This window comes from Sus scrofa, chromosome 5 (assembly GCF_054392235.1).
Source record: "Sus scrofa isolate SSC_HxYL_T2T_F1_AM1 chromosome 5, Sscrofa_HxYL_maternal_Yorkshire_Landrace_v2.0, whole genome shotgun sequence".
Classification (NCBI taxonomy): Eukaryota; Metazoa; Chordata; class Mammalia; order Artiodactyla; family Suidae; genus Sus; species Sus scrofa.
In genome coordinates this window covers 22,025,653-22,033,783 of record NC_139387.1, presented here as the reverse complement: position 1 = coordinate 22,033,783, position 8,131 = coordinate 22,025,653, and positions in this window count along the sequence as shown.

The window sequence follows — 8,131 nt, the reverse complement described above, 5'->3', positions numbered from 1 at the left end:
AATACGGCAATACTGAGACTCAAGTGACAGGAATAGAGGTTGTATTGGAAAGAAGCTTTTTTGGTGCTTACAGGTGGGGGGCGGGGGAAACTCCATGTCAGTTTCCCCACATTTAAGTGGTCCTGGTAGCTGTGGCCCTAACCCCTCCTCTTTTCTAGGAAAAAATATATTCCAGAATTCCCATGATCTCCCCCACTCCAGTATTATCATATTGTCACTTTGTATATTGAGAAATGTATATTATTATTATTTATATTCCTAATGCTAGTCTGGGGCCTATACTGACAAACACACAATCTTTGTTCCATTAAGGTTTCCAATCTAATCAGGCAACAAACAGACAATTCAGAAAACAGAATGGGGTAAAATTAGTCCAAAATAAAAGTGTCATGGAGTTCCCATCATGGTGCAGCAGAAATGAATCTGACTAGGGACCATGAGGTTGCAGGTTCGATCCCTGGCCTTGCTTAGTGGGTTAAGGATCCAGTGTTGCCGTGACTTGTGGTGTAGGTTATAGACACAGCTCGGATCCTGCGTTGCTGTGGCTGTGGTGTAGGCCGGATGCTGTAGCTCCCATTAGACCCCTAGCCTGGGAACCTTCATGTGCCATGGGTATGGCCCTCAAAAGAGTAAAAAAAAAGAGAAAATAAATCAGAGTGTTTATGACTACTCCATGGTTGGGCCATACCAAACTCCTCTACCTGGAAGAGAATTCTAGGCATGGGTAGGATGGTTCCAGGCTGGATGAGGTTACTTATGCCTCCGAATCCCTGTGGTTAATCCCGTACAGTCGCATGGAAAATGGCTGACTGAAGGAGTACCTTTCCTCCAGGAGAACCCTGCCTCTCCCATCACTCCCCCTTAAATGGGCATTGAGTGGGGAATTGACCAAAGAAGAGGTAGGAGGTGCTGTTAGCGTCAGACAGGACCCAGTAGCCTGGACCCAAGCCAACGGAAAACACCATTGTCTGAGTTGCTTTCTCAACTTCCTGCCCTCAAACACCTACCCCGCCCAGCAAGCACACTCCATCTCAGGCCTCCTGGTCCACCTCCTCCATCACTCTGGTTCCATGCTCCTGCACACCAAGAGGAGCACAGACCACTAAGGTTCTCCTAAAGTCAGAGGGAGCATCATGCAGACCTGTCCCCTGTGGGGGTGGGGGGGCAAAAGTGATGACACATTACAGGCCTTGGAGATCATGAGAGGTGGATGTTTCCAGATCTTAAAGGTCTTATCTCAGAGTTCCCATCGTGGCTCATCAGTTAATGACTAGCATCCATGAGGACGCAGGTTTGATCCCTGTCCTCACTCAGGGGGTTAAGGATCCAGCATTGCCATGAGCTGTGGTGCAGATCACAGACTCAGCTGGATCCTGCATTGCTGTAGCTGTGATGTAGGCTGGCGGCTACAGCTCTGATAGGATCCCTAGCCTGGGAACCTTCATATGCCACGGGTGTGGCCCCAAAATACAAAAAACAAAAAAAAAAAACAAAACCACAACATCTTATCTCTTCCAACACCCACTCCTTTCTTCTAGTGCAGCTCACAGAAAGATCTGGGGTTTTCTGGTAAAAATGAGCCACAGCTGGACGTTGGGGGGGGGAATTGTATCTACGTAGGTATCTGTGCCTTTAGGCACGTCACAGTGGTTTTATTTGTGGGAGAGAATTTGGCAAACTGGGTGTGACGGGGGTGTGTCCCGAGTAGGATGACAGCCCTCGTAGGCATTTCTCATCATTACTCAGTTAAGATCTCTGGCCTCCCGGAGATCTTACCAGTCCTGACCCTGAGACCCTGCGACCAGATTCACGTTCCCTGGCTGATTCCCGGCTGATTCCCGTTCCCTACCACCCGCTTCCATCTCCTTGGTCCCTCCCCCATCGCCACACTCACTCCTCTGGCGGGATAGCTGGGCCCTTGGCTGGGAACTGAGCTCAAAACGGAAACGGGCAGTTGGGAGGTGTGATTTATATTTCTGACTTCACCCCAGGCTGGAGCCCAAACATATGGACCCTCCCCTTGAGTGCCCTTTTGGCAATTTCCCCCTCCTCCCGCTCCTCCTCCGCCTCCTCCTCCTCCTCCAAAATCTCAGGCTCTTCTAGCTGGTCAGAGGTCATGCAGGCAAACCACCCCGTGTCCATTACTATCCCCCCCTCCCCCACCAGTTCCAGTCACCCCTCCACCTCCTGCAGACTGGTAATGGAAGAATGCATTGACTTCACAATCACCGCAGGAAGCAAGGTTGCCCTATCAGCCCCAAACAATAGGGAAGTCCCTCTATAGATCTAATTGCCTTCACTCCTGCTGTTGGGCCAGTAGTTGGTGGAGACAAAGGGCAGCTAGCTCGCTCAGAATTCTCCCTCTGGCCCCTCGATCTGGTCCTTTTGCAGATTTAAGGTAATTCCCAACCCTAGGATGTTTCTGAAGACTTTTAAGAAGCATTCTCCGAGATACCAGAGTGTCGTTTTCTCCCTCCTAATCAGGACCTTGTCTTGTGACATTGGCACGAATCTTCATCTCCCTGTCGTCAAGGGCTGGAAGGCACACCCCACCCTCCCTCCAGCTCAGCCAATCCAGAACTCCAGAGGCAGAAAAGATCTTCCTGGGAAGTGACAGTCCCCTCCTTCCAGGGTCTCCCACCTTTACCAGTGAGAAAGTCCTACTGGAAATCTCATTTCCCTTTTCCGGCTTTTTCAGATTCCTCATCAACCAAACAGTCTTCTTAACTTCAGAGGGTTGTTAGGAAGATGAAGTAGGGACATCAACTTGAAAGATATAAAACGCTGCCTCATAGGATTTTTTGAGGTTAAATGAGGCAATACATGTAAAATGTTAGATCTGTACCTGGTACTTGGTAACTCTTAGCTAATTTTTCCCATAATACCTCAAACACTGGGGAGAGACCCGAGAGTTTGCCCTTCCTAGACATCTGGGGTTCGTACTCTCCTTAGAGTCTCCTTGGATGGGAAGCTCAGCTTTCTAGGTTTTTATTTCTGAAGGTAACAGCCGAGTGAATCAATGAGTCCATCCTGCATTCACTGTTCTGGGGTCTGGCCTGGCCTGGCCTGGCTTCCTTCCCATCACCCCCTGCAGAGCATTTTCCCCAGAGCCCTGAGCTCATCCTAGTTACCAAGTGTTTGTTTAGTCCCGGCCCCACACAAGGACGCCGGCCCCCACGCTGGTTTTCCCCACTGAGTTCCCATGTAGGAATCTGAATGTGTTGGAGGTGGAAGCTCGGGGAGCATCGAGTTCAACCCCTTTGGCTTGGGAGGGACGATACTGAAGCCAGAAACGGGGAGGCTCTTGCTCTCAAGCTGGTACTTCCAAGTCAAATACCTGGATCCATCCCAGGGGCTTCCAGGCTGCTGTCAGGGCTGGAAGAATTCTCATCCCTTTCTTCCTCGCTCTTCCTCGGTGTGGAGAATAAATCACTATTCTTAACTGCCTGGAACGTTAGCAAAGGCTGGGGAAGGGCTCAGGGAAGCCCCTCCTCACACACCCTGTGGTTTCTTCATCATTCTTTCAGCTCTTCCCTCATTCTTATTTCTTGTTCCTTCTTTCATCCCCGCCCCCATCCCCTCCCACCCCCAGTCACACTTGTTTAGCTTCACACTTATTTAGAACCTGCATGTCATTTGCCTGTCATTCAACAACAGATTTTGGTCATAACTTTGGGGAGCTTGGGGGGTTTTTTGGAGTTTTTTTGGGGGGTGTCTTTTGTCTTTTTAGGGCCGCACCTGCAGCATGTGGAGGTTCCCAGGCTAGGGGTCTAATCGGGGCTACAGCTGCCAGCCTACACCACAGCCACAGCAATGCCAGGTCCAAGCCATGTCTGTGACCTACGCCACAGTTCACAGCAACACCAGATCCTTAACCCACGGAGTGAGGCCAGGGATCGAACCCACAACCTCATGGTTCATAGTCAGATTCGTTTCCACTGAGCCACAATGAGAACTCCTTGGTTTTGTTTTTAATGGACCAGTGGCTCTCTGGGAGTTTATACTCTGAATCCACGCATACGCCTGAGGATCCATAGAGGGCCACATGTGGCCAGCAGCGCCCGTGGGCATCGCCACCCTGTAAGCCCCTAGGCGTTCTTTATGCCTTCACCAGTGAGTCTCAAGTGTTCCATGGACAAAGCAAATGGGTTGTTTTCTCCTAAAGAGAAGGCTGATTGCTTGGGTTTGAATCCCAGCTCTTCCACTTACCCTGGGCAATTTATTTAATCTCTCTATGCCTCAGTCTCCTCATCTCACCAGATAGGTCCACAGTATCCCCCTCACAGAGTGGCAGTGCCAATTAAATGAGTTAATACATGTAAGGCTCTTAGAATACATAGAATGTGTTCTAATGTGTATAATGATATTTATAACAGTATATATATATATTATATAGTATTATGATAATAGCTTGGGCTATGATTATTATTGCAGGAAAGACAATAACTGCAGGAAGCTGTGCCTCCACCCCCGCCCCCCTACATACCTGGGTCTTGTGGCCCAATTCCCCTCTCATCCTGGGATCCTATGACCCTTCTCCAAACCAGCATCTGGCCCCTGTGCCGCCTTATCCTTACCCAGCCCCCTTCTCTCTCCCCTGGGGCTCAAACCTGGGTGTTGGGAAGGGAAGGAGGAAAGGAGGGAAAACGTGGCCATTTTAGGGCAGAGGAGCTGTTAGAGGGGAGAGGGAGTGGGGGCAGCAGGGAGTGGACCCAGAGTTTGAGGCTCCTTATTGGGAAAGGCCCCTGTCTGATTCTGTGAGACAGAGGCCAGGCCTGGGCACTCAGCCAAGTCCAAAGAGCGGGCCCCAGGCCCTCATCCTGGCCCCCAAAGGCAACACCAGTGAATGGACTAGATGCTCCGTTGCTTTGGGCCCTTCCCTCAGTCACGGCAGAGTCCCCTACCCCAATGCCACCCTTTCTGCCTGAACCTCTACAGCTGTTATAGAGGCTGGAATCAGGAGTCCCAGCTCCCCATGTGTCTGTGAGTCGGGGACAGGGAGGGCTCCTGCTTTGGCTGTCTCTAGGACACTGCCCACCACCCACAACCCTGCTACCTCCCCCCAAGCTCAACACTGTGAGCTCCTCCCACAGGAATTCAGCCAGTTCTGGGGAGACGGCTGCCGGTGAGGGGGGGCCCAAGGGTGAGTAACGGTTCCCGTGGGGATCGGGGTGCCCATGACTAATCAATGAGAGAGTGAGAGAGGAAACTTACATTCCTGGACTTGTAGGGCAGTGGATGGAGGTGGGAGGTGGGGCAGGGGCAGACTGAGGCAAGGACAGCCAAGTAGGGACACAGATTGGGAAGCCAGGCTGGGCTGGGGGTGGGGTGTCTCTCCAGCCCAGCTGGCTCCATGTCCCTGGCTGAAGGAGAGGCAGGCCCCAGGTAACCCAACACCTGGGTCCCTGCTTTGTTAGCACCAGGACGCTGGCCCCATCCGCTGGCCAAGGAGCCCCTCCCACACTCATTCTAGGCGCTACCGACCTAGAATGGGTTAGGGAGGGGCACACTGGCATCTTATTTGCATTCCTCAGCCCCTATCCCCACTCCTCTTGGGGTCCCCATACCCAGAAACCCAGCTTGGAAAAGCTCCACTGTGCCAGGCCAGCTGAGAGCTGTGCTGAGGGCATAAGAGCGGAAATGAGCTGGGAGCCAAGGTGCCGTGGGGAGGAAGGAAGCCAGTCTGCCGCCACAAAGAAGTCAGGAAAGAGAGGGAACAAACAGCCAAGGGCTTCCTGCCCACCCCCAGCCCTGCCTCCCCACCTCGTAGGCCCCACCAATCTCCTCCAGCCTGTCCCAGCATCTTGGAGCTGGGGAGAGGGAGAACGGCGTGCAGAGACCCACACCAGACACCCTGTAAAGCTTCCAGCTCAGCAGCCTGCATGGCAGGGGACCAAGGGGCTCTCACACAGCAGCACCTGCATCCACTGTTCCAGGATCCCCCCGACCCACCCACGCCCTGCCAACACCAGCTCCAAAGCCCCTTGCCCAGTTTCTTCCACTGGGGAGGAAAGTGACCCATCCCTCTCTCTCTCTCTTTCTCTCTCTCTCTCTCTCTTATATGGATTTTGCTTTCTCTTCCCCTCCCATTATCTGTGGTTGAAAGAGAAGGCTGTGGGTTAGAGGATGGGGTGACGAGGGGAACAGGCAGCTGTCTCACCTCCCGCTGCACTGGGAAGGAAGCAGGGCGATAGCCACATGCCGCAACTTCGGCCTATTTGACCACCCATCCCCACCCATGCATACATACACACCGACCCAGCAGGTTCACGTAGTCACACCACACACCTGCACACACACACACAGGTTTTCACACAGCATCTTTTCCCAACCCAGCCAGCGCAAATGATCAACCTTCACGTGTAGGGATAAAGAAGACTAGACGAGGGAGTTCCCATTGTGGCTCAGTGGTTAACGAATCCAACTAGGAACCATGAGGTTTGAGGGTTCGATCCCTGGCCTCACTCAGTGGGTTAAGGATCCTGCGTTGCCCTGAGCTGTGGTGTGGGTCGCAGACGCAGCTCGGATCCCACGTTGCTGTGACTGTGGTGTAGGCCGGCAGCTACAGCTCCTATTAGACCCCTAGCCTGGGAACCTCCTTATGCCACAGGTGCGGCCCTAAAAAGACAAAAAGAAAGAAAAAAAAAAAAAGAAAGAAAAGAAACCTGGATCAACTTGGACCCCAAATCTCTTCCAGCCTTGGCTCCTCTCCAGGCCTGTTTCTTCTGCGCCCTTACTCCTCCCCCAGCGGAGGTGGAGCGGAGCACCTGAGGGCGATCCATCCCCAAGCCTTCCAGTCTGTGAGCCTCAGTCAGGGCTGTCTGGGTTTCTGGAACCCGGCCCCCCTCCCCGAGGTGATTACATGGAAAATGTCCAGCTGTGGTTGCTTGGAGAGATGAGCTCAGCCAGTCTGAGTGGGGCTGGGGGCCTGGACTCAGCGTCAGACTTTCCAGCTCAGACCTTTCCCCTCCCCCCACCCCCAAACACCACCCCAGGGACTCAGGGGCCGGAAAGGGGCCAGAGGGACTTCTAACGCACACTCTCAGGCCTGCACAGGTTCGGAGAAGGAGGGGGGACGTTGAGTACAGAGCAGACCAGACCTGGAAGCACCTCTGTTTCATCCCAGCCCACCATTCAAGAAACAAAACCTAGAGAAGAGACCACAGGGAACTGGCCTGCAGCATGACGAGTGGGAAGCTGACTTCAGAAATCTGTGCCCAGGGAGTTCCCATCGTGGCTCAGTGGTTAACAAACCTGAAACGCATCCATGAGGATGGCAGGCTCCATCCCTGGCCTTACTCAGTGGGTTAAGGATCCGGCGCTGCCCTGAGCTATGGTGTAGGTCGCAGACGCGGCTCTGATCCCGCGTTGCTGTGGCTCTGGCGTAGGCCGGTGGCTACAGCTCCGATTTGACCCCTAGCCTGGGAACCTCCATATGCCACGGGTGCTGCCCTAAAAAGATGGAAGACAAAAATAAATAAATAAATAGAAATCTGTACCCAGAAGGTGAAGGTGGGCAGGGCAGGGAACCCAAGGAGGAAGGGCCAATTCTAGGACCTCAAAATGACAAAGGACATAGACAGCTGGGTCCTAAATGAGAAGGTGGAGAGCAGACAGGTGGCCTCGCAGGCTTTCTGCCCATTCAAACCGCCCACCATAGGCCAGGGTTGGGTTCTCCTTTCTCACTCATCCATCTCCCACTCTCCACGACTCCACACCCTGCCTCCTCCCTCCATGGTCCTCTCCCTCCATCCCCTCCCTCTGCCTTCCTTCTCCTTTCCTCACCCCTTCCCTCCCTCCAACTGTCTTTGGGGGGGCCTCCTTCCTACTTCCTCCACCCCCTCCCTTTCACTCTCCACTCCTCACTGCTGGCTCTCTTGCCTCAGTCACTCTGCTTCTCTTTACTCTTATCTGTGTCTCCACCCCAGCCCCATTCCTCCAGCCCCCTCCTCCTTCTCCCTCTTTATGTCCCCTAGCTCAGCCCAGTGAGCTTTGTACATAGTTAGCACCTCAAAATGTATGCTGAACTGGATCCTGGCACCTACTATGTGCCTTGCACAGTTCTAGGCACTTATTTTTCTTTTCTTTTCTTTTATTTATTTATTTTCATTCATTCATTCATTCATTTTGC